Source organism: Cardiocondyla obscurior, linkage group LG06 (assembly GCF_019399895.1).
Source record: "Cardiocondyla obscurior isolate alpha-2009 linkage group LG06, Cobs3.1, whole genome shotgun sequence".
Classification (NCBI taxonomy): Eukaryota; Metazoa; Arthropoda; class Insecta; order Hymenoptera; family Formicidae; genus Cardiocondyla; species Cardiocondyla obscurior.
The window spans coordinates 8,864,540-8,879,306 of NC_091869.1; the positions used below are offsets into that span (position 1 = coordinate 8,864,540).

A 14,767-nucleotide genomic window follows, 5' to 3' on the forward strand; every position below is an offset into this window, starting at 1 on the left:
ATGGTCCGGAAGAAGCGCGAAGATCGGCGGGACGGGATCCCCCGACAAAAGGTGTCCGGGTCGCCGAGATGACGCGGCGAGGGGAATGAAGAAAGGGAAAAAAAAAAAAAAAAGAACCCAGGTGGTCGGAAAGGTGAGATTGGCGTTCATCTTCGATGAGAACGGAATCGAAACACCCACGTTTCAACGTTCACCGTCCGGTTTCGTCGTGGCTCGAAGTAGTGGGGCTCGTCCGACCGCCTTCAGTCACGCCTACACCTAACCGGGTTCTACTACTGCAGCTGCCGATGGTAGGGCGCAAGACAGTTGCACCATCGTGGCGAGAAGGGGACAGGGATGAAATTGCACGGCAATTGCGGCGTCGCGCCCGGATAATTGCCCGAGCCGCATACGGCGCGCCGCCAACTGCGATATTCCGCGCGGCGTTAACGACGTTTCACCTCGCGGTGCAGTAAACCCAAGGAGAGTGAAATGACATTCAGTCGACGTCACGTTGGTCGAATTGTAACAAAAAAAAAAATAAAAAAAACAATTTACGCGAATCTGCGATAACTTGATCGGTATGACGTCAGAGTTAGCTCAGTCGATTTCATTTGCAACATACAAAATTGCGACGCAACACTTGCGGACTGAACGCGAAGCTTTGCGCAAGACAGATATTTATAAGCGATACAGGCGGAGGCGCCTTAATAATCAGCGTGGCCGGCATAAAATTTCCTTTTGACTCTCGTAGGGCGTCGCGATGATGAAGAGCGAATTTAGATACGCCAACCAATTATAGCGCCGTCTTCCGAGCATCGTACTCTCCGGCATTACCGTTTCTTGTTAATCGGTTAGTCGTCTTTTTAAGTTCTTCTTCGGGGAATTTGAAACTAGCGCGGTTTCGACGCTGGCCGAGAGGTGCTCGGGATGAAGCTGCTGCTGGTACCGCGAGTGAGAAGCCGGGTAATGCTTGCGGACGACGGTGCAAGGGTCGGGGCCGGTCGCAATTAGGCGGGTAGGAAGTCGCCACGGCGAGATAGGCGAGTCGAACGCGCGTTTACCACGGATGCATTCCGTACAGAAAGCGTGTCTCATTAATTGCCTCTAATAATAGGTGGGTCCCGCGCGTGTCCCGTTTCACTTGCGACCACGGACGGGGCGTTTACACACCCGATCGCGCCCGTGTAACAATTTCACCCCATGCGACGCCGAAAATCCGCGACGAAACGCGGTACCGCTGAACCGACGCACGATCGCGCCCACTCCCGATCCGCGATCCACCGTAATTTCACGCGTAAGCCGCTATGTAAACGATAGAAAACGAAACCGACGCGCGCCTACTTTATTTATAGGAGTCCGACAAATCGTGCGTGCGAGCGTAATAATTTTTACAACTTAAAACGACCGGCCGCAACGATGCGTTACACGATTTCACTGCAATCACGACGTGCGTTAGATTTCATTAATCTTGTCGGCTTTTTAGTGCCGGGGTCCATTTGTCTTCGACGAGGCCGCGGAAGGTAAGGGGAGGGAGGGGGGCTAAAGCGAGGGGGCCCCCGATTCTCCACGTCGGAGCGGAGAATGCACGAAATCGCGAAATCAGCGGGACACCGCGTGGGTCGATCGTGCGTGGACCAATTGGGTCCTAATTTGGAGAGGGTGCCGAACAAAAAAGGCACGTAATTTTCGTAGCGCTGATCCAGCTAGCGAGAGAGCAACGGAATCATCGCCGGGCGGCCGCCGGTCCGGCCGGGGCTTGATAAATTAATTTACACCGGAAACGCCTGACAGAAAAATGACGTCATTACCTGCTACCGAATAAGCTAATCCCGGGCCGTTTGTCCGCGTCCGTTCTCACCACCAACGGCGAATACTTCTGGCTCGATGAATGGAAAACCGATCGTACCGTTCTCGGTCACAAAGAAACGTGAGAAACGAGAAATTATGCGAGAAGCCTGCTTGGAAGATAAAATCTACCGTTATGCTCCGAATGTTGTTTCTCGGAATCGGATCGTGACTGTGCCTAGAAATTCTTCGAGACGAGCGAGCGGGCATTGCGAAAACGTTGAGGCAGCTAAATAGCCATCTCTGATTAAAACTCTATCCACTCCGGTCAATTAGCGGCTGAATGAGCGAGGTGAGATTGTCAGACGAAGGAATCCGACGCGCGAGTTTCGCGGATAAATTCAGGATAGGTGTCGAAAAGGTGGTCCCTGAGATTCTAGGAAGAGGAGGCGCGGTGTCTGCGCGCAGCATCCTGTACCACGGGGTAAAGCCGGGGGAAGGAAGGTAGATCGAGGGGCGAGGTAAGGGGTGGAGGGGGAACGCCGATCTCATTTCGAAACGTGAATGAGCCGGCGGCTACCTCAAACGAGCGCTCGGCCTCTGCCTTTTTTCTCGCCTCCTCTCTTCTCCTCCCGTCGTCCGCCATCACCTCGTCTCTTCCTCTCGCGAGCCTTTTTGATTCTCGCCGGCTACACTCGAGTTTTTCCCGAACAATGGCGGTCATCCCGCTGTCGCCTGTAACGCAGAAGCCGCCAGAAGACGATGAGAATGATGTACCACCTATCCGGATAATAACTAATCAAACCCCATCATCGGGAGAGGCCCCTGGGACTCCGCACGTGCAACCGCCATTTCTTCTCGAAATTCTCGGTGGCTACGTGCGTCCTTTATTTAGCGGTCAATTAACCCGTACGGTTAATACCGTTCGGTGCGACATGTCGAAACTTCTTGCGGCGTTACGTCGGGATTACTATCGTAAATTTATGTAACAATTAATAAGCCGCGCTTTGACAACCGAGCGTAGAACATTGCGTGGCAGAAAGAATTATCGGTTGACACAGTCGTTGAAGTGTTGTACATACCTATATGTCTCGCGCGTTAAACTTGATTATAAATTAAAAACCTCGCGACAATTACACCGCGTGATTAGAAGGCAGTGATAAAAAGCGATTTGCCACTCGCGATTAATTGAGTCACGGCGGAATTAAAGTTTATAGTATAAAAATATGTGGGAGTACGAACGTACGCGTTTATATATTTAAAAACTCACGGTGAGTGCAAATCTTTTGAGCGACGTGATTAATTATACGCTCGCGTATCGTTATGTTTGCCGAGTTAAGTCCGATCGATAGCAGATTCTGTGATTGATCAAATTCTCCTCGGTGCGGCCGCACGCGGGCCGTTTATTCGGCCGTATGACCGATAAAAAATGGCGATATAACTCTTGCGTAACGAAGCAACGATTTAATAACGCGTCCGCGCGCGGGGATGCTCGTAGCCGGGCCCCCGGTTAATTAAAACGATCGCTCGGCAAGATCCGGGGATCATTTGTTTACCGATGGCGCGCGGGAAGTTATCTCGCCGCCACGATCGCGCCGTGTCGGATCGCAATTAGCTACCGGATTTAATATACGGAGAAATGTCGGCGGGACGAGAAACGACGAGGGGGAGGTGAGAAGAATCGAGGACCGCCGGATCCCGCGGCCGTCGCGGGGCGGAAGGGAGGGACGTGAACAAAATGCCCCCGGGGAGAGCGAAAGAAATAATTCGCGTTGGCGAGGAAAAGAGGTACGATCAATTTTTTTTTTTTTTTTTTTTTTTAAGACAGAACGAAGACGAAGAAGAAAGTGAGAAAGAGGAGGCAATTGAGATGGAAGAGGACCCGTAAAGCCTGATATGAAGAGCAAAGTAAAAAAGAAAAAAATGAGGCATACACCTAGATAGATAACGGCCTCTAGTCATACAAAGTAAAGTAAAGAAAGCACGCGAGCGAAGTGAATACTTGTGGAGAACGATGGATACGAGGCCGTTCGTAAAAATTGGGTCTCGTGATATCCAAATATAACTTGTAATTAAATTTTTTTTAATTTATTATTCTTATGTCATAAAAAAAAAAAAAAGAAACTTTATATTGAGGTCTGAAAAATATTGGATCACAACCGATCGACCACGTCCTGATTGCTACGTCCGAGATTTGCGGGTGTGAGAAATCGTGCGGGCACACCACCCCGATGACTCGGCGTGGGCGAAAATCAGCGTGCCCCGCCTCGAGAGCGCGGGGCCTAGGACGAAGGTTCGCATGACTAGGGTTCGAGACCTATTTCCCCGGCCTGCGAAACAGAAGCGAGTGCCCGTCGCGGGCCTTTAAGGAAGAAGCCGCGCGCTCGGTTAATTACTTCGGGTCCATTACCGCGCACAATAAAGGCCCTGGCGAGTCCCGCAACACCTTCTTCTTGCTGCGGCGTCAGCCCCCTCGGCCCGTCCAGCCCGGGACGACGGCGCGGCTCGAGATGAGAAAGCGCGAGCGGGTAGCGAAAGAGGGCGACGTTTTTGTTTTTACCTAATTTGCCCCGAGAAAGAAAGAGCGGAGGGGTGCGATGGGGGACCGAGGAGCTGTCGCCTCGGCCGCCATTTCTTGGGACCCTCCGGGATACACCTCGCCCGTACTCACGGAAAGTTGTACAGTCATCGACGCTTGATCGAGCCGACGCGGATACTCGTCCCCTTCCCTCCCTCCCTTTCCTTTTCTACCTCCTCATACGCCTCCCCTTCGTCCTTCTCGCTGTCTTCTTCCTCTTCTTCGTGCCTTTCTTGCCGTTCTTTTTCCGCAGCGCCTTCTTACCGTTGCCGAGCATTATACCTCTCGAATAACAAAGATTCTCAATCTGGATCTCGCAATATCGCTTGATCGATATCCTGTTATTCTTCTAATCATAAGCGGATACTTAAGTTCAACGGGACGAAAGACTTTGCTTCGCCTTTAAATTATTGCCTATGCTCTACGATTGCCTTCTTCTCCATAAAATACTCGTGAAATATAATGCAAATTAATAAAAATATTTTTAATCGACGTGTGTAACTATTTTAAAACCTTGAGCGGATAAAAGATAAATTGTGATAAGAAAATTAATAATTGCAGCGACTTCAATTTGACGACGCTTGCGTCACCCACGTCTTTCATATCGTCATATCGCGTACACTCGTGCATCTCCGTGTGCAATGAGACGTGCATCTGCTGACCGGCAGTCTACAGCTATCAGCATCTGGTCGACTGCAGGTACTCAGCTTGCATTTCTCGAGAGGAGGACAATCCCAGAAGTTATTTCTGCCTATCGTGACATGCTGTTCGTGAAATTGCATAAGAAAACAAATATTAAAAACCAAAATTGGCGTTGCGTACTTGTGATCTCGTTTCACTTTCTTCTTTTATAAATTATAGAAAATTACAACATAAAGAAAAAAAAAAAAATATGACTAAATCATAATTTTAATATTGTATAATTATAAAAAAAATAAAAAATAAATAACTATCTTTGCATCTAAATAAAATTGGCACATCTCATTTATTTAAGACCTGATATTTTTAGAGACAGCTGTTCTTTAGTTTTATTGATGTAACACTGGTTCACGCATGGAGAAGGAAGATTCGGAGCGGGTTGATCGACGCAAGGCGGACAGTAGCTCGAAAGTTTAATTAATGACGGCCGAGTCCTGATTCATTCATACCTCGAGGAGTCCTGCGTTCTCGAGCAAAAAGGAGCGAGGTCCGAAGTAGCGGTGCCGATCAAGAGGGCCAAAACGACAAAGACTTCACGTCGCGCGAGAGAAAGGTGGAGAAAGGGGAACGGAACGGTGAGGGTCCGAAGGGGAGGAGGGGGGGACAGAACAAAAATTGAGGTGCATTGTGGCCGTCGGTTTTTTGCTCTATCCGCGTCTACGAACGACGGACGCTCACGGGGAAAAATTTCATATTCGTCGATTTTTCTTCGCCGAGCCAATTCCAGAAGCTTGATTACTCCCTTCACCTTCACAAAGCTTCACGGGTCCACGGCCGCCCCCGTGGCCTACTCCGCTCGCGCGCATTTATATATCTATATACAGATAACCGTAATCTCGTTGAGATAAACGTTATCTCACGGCGGGAAAAAAAAAAACGAAGGGGGGAGGGGAGATCGCAAGTGTGTCAGCAGGTGTAGATTACGGTGACGATGAACGTAACGTATTATCGTCGTGCCAATTAACGTTTTTGCATTTTGATAGACCATTTCGATCTCTTTGTCCGGCGGAGATAAGAAATCTCGGTGAGCGCGACACCGCGATGAGGGTGCTAATTGGAAGGCAAGGTGTGTGTCTCCGAAAATTTGAGGGGAACGACGCGGGGGGAAAAGGTTGTCGCCGGGTAGCCACGTTGGTTTCAGGACGAGGCGATTCGACGGAAGTCTAGTGTAAATACATAAGGAAGCGAGGCATTAGGGAGCGACTTCCCCCGGAGCGTATAAAATCAGTAATTTCGCCTTTAGACGAGATCAGACCCTAAGCCATACGTGCTGCGTTCGGTGCGAATGCGCACGGGCCTTAATGCCCCGCTGCATCGACGCTCCGGCTCGCAAAAACCATGCATTATCGCGCTAACTGCGTGATCTACAAAACTCCGATAAAAAAAAAAAAAAAAAAAAAAAAAAGAAACTTGAAGAAATACGGTGATTCGGTTCTCCTTTTCCTTTTCTAACAAGCCGCACACTTGTTTCATATTAGGATAATTGTTCGAGTGCCGTCACAAAGTGATAACGGCAGCGCAAAGTTTAAAGACAAAAATTCTCTTTTTTTATTTTTTCATTCTGCTAATCAGAAGACATGCTTTAGGTGCAGAAGCACCGACTTTTATTTCACTTTGCTTTATTATATACGTACGTTCGGAGAACGCGAGGCAATAACTTACGCAGCACCCTCGCAGCGCGCACCGCAAAGGGCAAAAGAAGCCGTACCGCCAACTTCGCCCTTCGTTCGCGCCTTATGTAAACATTAAAGTCTATTACTTTTCGATCTCAATTTCGGACCGGACGCGAAAGTTTTTAATTTACACGCGCGGTGGCCGAGCGGTTTCGGGCCGAGGCCGGGGGTAGCACCGGCAAGACGTAGGGCTGAAGGGACGAAGAGAGAGGGCGAGAGAAAGCGAGGTGGCCGTATTCGCAGCTCTCGCGTTACAAACGAAGCCGACACCCACCTGTGTCCGGCTCTTTCCTCTCTTCTCTCATGTTATTCTTTTTTTTTTTTTTTACTTGCTCGTTTCTGCCGCCTCTCTTGCTCCTCGCTCTTTTTCCCGCGAGTGTGGTTGGAAGATCGTGTCCGACAAGTGTCATTAAAACTTCGTACGCGTTCCTCGCTCCGTTCGACTCGACTTGACAGAGCCGTTGATCCTCGGGGATTTTCAGGGTACGGAGCTGTCCCCGATGCTTCCTGTTACACGCGATTTACGATGGTGGCCGCGCGCGTTTAGTTTTTCGCGTGTCATTCGCGCGCGAGTGCGGCGCGTGCATGAAGCGGTCTTTGGGCTCAATGGGCCGTGTCGCTATGCGGTAGCAGGATGACATTGCTGCTGCGGAATGGAATGCAGCGACGTCATACCGGTCGCGATGCCGAAGAGGTGCAACGATTTACATCGACGGCGCGTACGCGATTTTACGCGGCGCAAAAAGTCCGCGTTTGATTCCTTAAAAAAAGAAGAAGAAAAAAAAAACATCACCGGGCTTTCCGCTGCGCGCTCCGCGTTCTCCACTAAAAATGAAATATATGTAATAGCCGTATTACAAAGTTACTACAAGCGACAACTTGTCGCTTTTCTGCTGCGTTAATGTGACTTTTTTTACGCGTTCGCGATAAAAGAAGGAAAAGAAAAAAAAAAAATATATCGACGACATTAACGGAGCGGCGCGACTTGACGCGCAATGTTTGCCCGAGGTTCGCGCGATCGGTGTGAATTCCGCGAGCGACATTTGCATAAGCGATGCGGCCTACAGATAATAAGCATAATGCGCCGGTTCTCTCCTCCCTCTTGTTTCAAGAAGGCGAGCTCATCCTCGGTATTTGTTCTCCGTGATGTTGCGTTAATCACGACCGCCATTACAATTTGCATAGGTGTGCGTAAGAGGGGTGAAAAAAAATTTACATGCGAAAGGCCGGCAGCGCGACGCGAGCGAGATTTATCGGGCCGGATAACTGTCTGCCGCGGTTTTTCTCTCGTGTCGACGAGGCGGAATCTAAATTGTAAAGCGCTGGTTAATAACGGATGTTACAGTCTCTTTCTCTCTCTCACGTTTCTCACCTGTAAGTCCATCGAGGGAAGAAAGGCCGTTCGCGCTGACTGCTATCCGTCTAATCACGTCTACGCTGGGTTTGCGTTTCGCTTCATCGCGTCGCTGTTTGATGCAACCGATAATTCCTCCAGCACGCTAATCCCCCGGTCGTCAGTAGGTACCCTGTAACAAATGATTATTAGTTAGAGCACAATTTGATTTTTATTCAGTTAGCTTAAAGTTAGATTAAGTTAAAACGCAATTTGTAATTAAACTCTAATTTAAGGAATTGGTATTTAAAGGTGTAACGGATGGAGAAATGGGTCTTCGCGTTGAACCAGCATCTCGGCGGACCCTAAAAATACTGTAATTAAGGCCGATCGCACTAAATCGCACGCCCACGTGCGGGGTACTCGTCATACTCGTGACAAAGTAAAATTTTCAATTGCAGGATACGGCCATTAACGCGGACCGCGGCTAATCCCACAAATAGAGCGTGGAGGACGATACGGCCAGCGGGGGTGTGCCGGCAGCGGCACAAAAATTAATCATCCTCGCGTTAATTGGCGGGCATGATTAAGCGATGGTCCCGCACGCCAGGTTGACTTTCGTCGCTCTTCGCCGTTGTTCTACACGCGATTCCGATGTTAGGACGCAAACAAGATCTCTGTTCCCGTAAAAAAAAAAAAAAAAAAAACATAGGACGATAAGTAATCGAGACCGGATGCAGCAAAAGCGCGTTTACAAATTCATATTTTACAAGCTTTAAGATTTCTACAACAAGACCGACTGTATTCAACGTACTTTGCTTTCAATTTTTTTTTTTCTCGCTCGTTCTATCGGCGACGGATAGCCCCGAAGACGCGAGGGCGTCGTTATCGAATCGAGAGATGCGCCCCCAAAGTGCCGCGAGATTTCACGATGTAAATGGCTTGTAACTGACCCACCGCAGTGTCGGACCAATTTAAGGGATCATTTCCCAAGGCCCGCGCTACACTTCACATCAGAGCGTTGCGACGCTCGAGCGACGAGCGAGCTCGTCCGAGAGAGGAGTGCGCCCCGTGATGGATCGGGGACCACACACGTTACGCATCGCACCGTGTGATGCACCGCGGTGCAACGCGCCGCGCATGTGTTTTCTCCGCTCGCAATTTCGGACCCAGTCCTGATTCCCGAGCGAGCTCTCGCCTTGCTCCGTTGACGCGCAGTCAGATACCGTTGGTAGCTGGCCGAAAAAAAATAATCTGGCGTTTATTTGGCGAAAGAATCAATCTTACGAATATGTAAATACGTCTCTTCGATCGCGTAATTATATTTTAATTTATATCTGTAAATTTAAAAGTTTGAAATTTAAAATTACTCAAGATTAATTAAATTAATTTTGATAGCACGTTCGATTCGTTTAAGCGATATACAGGTCGATGTTGATATATGCGCAGCGGTGTATATTCATCCGGCTATCGTTTCCACGATAATGGCCGTGCTATTCGCCGACGACGGATCTTATTTAGCGGGGAACGGAGGCGTCGCAATCCCGGCAGGTATGCGTGAGCGCGAACCACGAAGACGGCCGGTGAACGAGCGAGCGAGCAAGGGCGGGTGGTCGATATCGCGGGCATCCTCAGAGAAAAATTCAATTTTACAAAAATATCGGCCCGGTAATGAGAAATAGCCGCTGAGTCAGCGTGGTCGCCGGTAAAAACTTGAAGAGGGCAGAAGGGGCCGCCGCAGCTCGTTCTGCGCTCGTACACTCAGGGGCCCCGGCCCGCGTCCCACGCCCTCGGCGGTTGAGAGAAAAATCAACCCCCTCGCGCCCTCTCCACACTTTTGCTTCTCGTTCTTCTCGTTCCTCTGTCCGGAGAAATCTTACCGTCCGGCTCCCGCTTCCCCTCCTTTCCTTCCTCTTTGCCCGCCCGCGCGAGAAATCTCTCGCCTCTCCGCGATCGCCCTTCAGCCGCGACGTGGAATTCCGCGAAGCGGACGGAATAAAGGGAGGCATCCCCCTTCCCCCTCGTCATTCCGCTCCCTTTTGAGCATGGTCGAGCGGATCGCGATCGATATGCGTCAATTCGACAACTACTCGACGGCTCAATCAGTCCCCGCCGCAGCCTCGCGTCGCGTCGCGTTAATTTGTTACGTGCTTCGAAACTACGATCGCACGAAGCATCGCGCGAATGCAATTATCGTTGCCGCTTCTTGTGGATAATTCAGAAAGATATATATACGTACGCACACTCGTTCTCAGAGATCATTCTCGATTAAATAATATATGATATATCGCATTAACGCAAAGTACCCTCGCGCGACTGCGGCAATAAGTAATTAACCTCGGACGGAAGTCCGGGGTGCATGAATATGAAGTTCCTTAATGTAGGAAGAGGGATCGTAATTATATGAGCTACCGCGCGCGTTTACCTCTCGGGCCGGCGCGACGCAGGCGAGCAACAAAGAGCCCCGCGGTTTTATGCAAGAAATTTTTGCAGGTAATTCATCTTAGGAATAGTAGAAACGGGCGGAAGAGTAAAGACCTCTCGGTGCAAATTAAACGCGGCGCGGCGCGGAGATGCGAGATAGTATTATACATGCCGATCTCAGCGTGACGACCGCCGTTGTTAATAACTGCGCCTACGTGAAATCGATCTCATAAATCGACCTCTTTTTTACCAAAATTAAGAGCAGTCCGGAAAAAAAAGGCAAAAGATAAAACAAAAAAAAAACAAAAAACCAGAACTCGAGATATCTCTCCAGGGATCAAAACGTTAAGGACTGAAAGTAATCGACCAATGCAGCTCGGAAAGATAATAAAACGGCAGATACTTCATTATATTTCATAAAGAAACGAAAGTAAAGGGGATAAAAAGAAAAGAAAAAAAGATACGTATTTATAATACTCGTCTTGAGCGATCGAGGGTTCATCGGAAAGATGACCTAGCCGTTCCGTCGCGCGGCGAGGCGAAGGAGGAAGAAAGACCAAGGCCGAGGGTGTCGCGCACGTTGCACGCGCGACTGGCCATAGGCAGAAGCGTAAGACAGTGGCAGCGCGCGTTTCAGCGTGACGGCCGCCATTGTCCACGCGTGAAACCGGCCCGCGGCTTCGTACGATCGTAGGGGCTCGCGCGTGCAACGCACATACGTACGTGAACGCGGAGATAAGGGCACGTTGCGGCACACGCGCGCATTTTCTCACACAGGCAACGGAGGACGGCGAGCGTGCATCAGAGAGTCCAAACCGGGCGGCCGCATGATAAATGCATCCGAGACGGTCGACGTGCATCAAATAAGAGGAGGAAGGGAGGGGGGCCCCGAGGAGGTAAAGGGGGCTTGGCAGGCTCCCGCTGCTGTACACGCGTGTGCGCGCCAGCAACGACCGTATGAGCGGCAAAGGATCCGCCGACGGACAGCCACGAAATTAGAATGCCACCGGCCGCCAGAAATCGATGTCGGTCCTCCGATCGGGGCGGTAATTGAGATTTGATTACCGGCTCGCCGAGAAAGAAAGGCGAAAAGTAGAGGAAACGCCTTTGCCCCCCTGATAATTAAGCAATTAACTAGAACCTGGAAAAGCTTTCCCCTTGGTGAAATATTGTAGATAAGGCTCGGGGCATATATAAGTGCCGCGATAGAATTGCGAAATGTGGAATGAAAGAACGATGATATTCTCTTCGGGTCGGTGCCGGTAGTGACGAATAAACTCCACCGAAGAGTTAATTGAATTTCAATCAATCGTATATCAAAGTAGATCACTTTCGAAATTCCTATCCTACGGTACCATTTCGTTTTTAGATCCGGACACGAAATTCAATGTACGAACCGAGGGGGAACGAATCGGCCGGTTCGTTCGCGTCGGCCTGGTAGCCGGCGGGTAAGAGAAGAAGGCGATTCGAGTCATTCTAGAAAACGGTAGCGGAGTTCGTTTAGTCGTCGAGGCCGACGGATGAAAAAGCGAGAGGCGCTGCTCCCGGAATCGTCGTTCCGACAATGCAGCAACGAAATTACATCGCCCCGTCTCGCTCGCACCATCCACAGCTCGTTTCTTTTGATCTTATTAGAGCCCCGGTCGTATCCGGCGGACGGCCGGCTGTCCGAAAAGAATTCCTCGATCTCGCCTCATGAATGAGATCGCGGCTACCGCGGCGACCCGCGGCGGCGACTAGGATGATGAAGAGCATTCCGCGATGGGAGGCGTCATTGTGATCCGGATGTCATATGTTGCCCCGCAGCGAGTATTTTACATTCCCTCGCCCCGTAATGATTCGAATTCCCGCGATGTCGTTTCTTCCCGCGCCGCGGCCGTCGCTCTCGCTCTCCTCTCGCGCCGGTTTATGGGATTCGACGTGGAGTAACGTCGCGTCGTTCGATCGTACGTCCCCGCATGCAGTTTCTTCGACGGTGCGTAAGAAAACCCGCGGCTTCCAAGCATTTGTCTCAAGCATGCGCGTTAGAAAAAAACAAGGGAAAGAAAAAAAAAAAAAAAAAAAAAAAAGAGGCAGAGAGAACACGCGCGGATTGAATTATTCCGCGGCGCGCAATCGCCGAGGAATCTCGACGCGGAAATCACTCGCGTCCTCGTGGCTCTTAATGAGCGCCGCACAATCGCGCCTTTCAGGAGAAAAACGTCAACGAAAGAGAGATTGTCTCGCTATTATTACTCACGGGATAATGACAGTGATGTAAGAATAGTCCCCGGGACTCCCTTGCTTCCAGCTAAAGTATCGCGTTTGACATTTCTTCGTTGACGTTTCTTACGTTTTCTCGCCTCCCGCGCGGCCCCCATTTTCCGCGTTGATCGATGAAATTGCGTCACGTAATGGCAAAAGCGTTTAATAAAGGCGTATAAGTGAAAAACTATGCAAATTATTTTTTTTTTTCCTCTCTCTTTCCCCTCCCGTACCAAGCGAGTCGTTCGAAAATAGCTGGAGTGCAGCCTCGCCGGGCAGAAGTTGCAGAAAGATCGTCAATGTTCCGCGGAATCGAGCTAAGAAGCGATTGTCAGAACGGATGTAACTGCGCAAGAAGTTCCAACGGCGGAAACGGGGTGGAAAAATTCTTAGAACTTAATTGCCGCGGGATAAGAGCGCGATTTCTTCGGTGGCTTTTTGATTTTAATATTCACGTCGATACGGGCTCGGCGCGCATTCGCCTTACTTTCACGCAGAAGCGTCGTTCCCCGCCACGTGATCCTCTGAAAAAAGTAAAAGTCAGCAACGCCCGGTAGCGGCGGCCGGTAGCGCCCGATCGTGATGGCTGCGATCGATCTGTTATTCTCGCTCGCATGCGAAGTTACGAGCTACCTATAGCTCGTATCAAGTACCGCGCAATGATACGCTGTACGGCGTAAATTTGGTAGCGACGGCTACGATCCGCCGAATCAATCCGTCCCTCTCGTTTCACGTTAACGTACGCGTCGAAGCTGTCCACGTTTGACTTCGAATTTAACGCCTAACTTGACGTCGGGCTTTAATTTCATTTCGGATGAGATATACGGCGGGGGGAATTAAAAATTTGTACGAACTTAAGCCCTTCCTCGTCAAAGATCAACCACGGGCAATTTATGTCAAAGATATGTTTGTCGAAGTAAATTTCGCGGAGCCGTTTTCCCCGTTTCGTTGAAATAAAATTGAAATTCGTGAGAGTTGTTGAACGCTTTCGCCGCGCGCTTGAGTCGATCACTGGTCGCCGAGTAAGAGGCACTGCTCGCCGCAGAAACGATATTACCACTTGGTTATTATGTGTACAAGGCTGCTGATGTTCGAGCCAAGCAACACCGGCGCGGCGCGGCAGCGGTCTCGCTCGTGCGAGGGCACGAGAGGAAAGAGGACCCCGGCGACCAGGACCTACCGCCGCGAGGCTCAAAGATTTCGCGGCGAGCTTTCGCACACCGGCTGGCGATTGAGCGGTCGCTCTTCTCGCCAATTTGATTTCTCGATAAACGACAGGCTTGTTTGCAATTAGCGATTAATCTCCGAACAAGATCAATTTATTTTTTTCTTTTTCAGATGGAAAGTTAAACCGCAGCAAGGAATTAGTCATGCACAGCGTAAGCTTCGTCGGAATAATTTTTATATTTATTTATATTTTATTTATCTATCGTTTAATTTCAGCTTGATTTATTTCCCTTTCAAAACTCTGCCTTGTCGGAAAAAAGAAAAAAAAAAAGATTGACTCGAACTAGGAAGAAAAGGAAAAAAAAGCATCGCGATGTCGTCGACAGCTTGACGAAAAAGTGTTCGATACGAATGCGAGGCTACGAGAGAGACGCGTGACTAAACGGGGTCAAGATTAAAATAAAAGTAATGACCGCGAGGCGGTGAGAAGTAGTGATTAAGGATTCAAACACGTTCGATCGAACGTGTCCTTGTATCACCAAACGTCGATGCTTATTGAACTCGATCATTTGACATTTCTCTGTCATAAATAAAAAAAAAAAAAATCTTCGAGCAAGTCTTCGCGAGGGAATTTTCTTTTTTTTTTTTTAATTCCTTTAAACCGAGAAGAAAGAAAATAAGACGCTCATTAACTGATTATTATTACTCGTCGATTGATGCCGTCGGTAGGAAACTGTGCGAGAAACTTCATTGGAACGTCTCTCGCGATGCGCGAACGCACGAGGAAGTTGTGCATATTTATTTTAACGATCGTTGCGTTAAATACGAGTTAAATCGCACGTCTTTACGCACGTAGGTGTAATACCGCGAAGATATGCCACG

General features: G+C 49.4%; 1 protein-coding gene across 1 annotated transcript in view; it reads right to left on the reverse strand.

The window, feature by feature from the left end:
* LOC139103540 (uncharacterized) overlaps positions 1-14,767 on the reverse strand; it is a 52,653-nt gene that overhangs the window by 9,599 nt on the left and 28,287 nt on the right. The window contains exon 2 of the mRNA XM_070658329.1: positions 8,090-8,243. The gene's annotated coding sequence lies outside the window, so the exon portion shown is untranslated. The remainder of the gene's footprint in view (positions 1-8,089; positions 8,244-14,767) is intronic.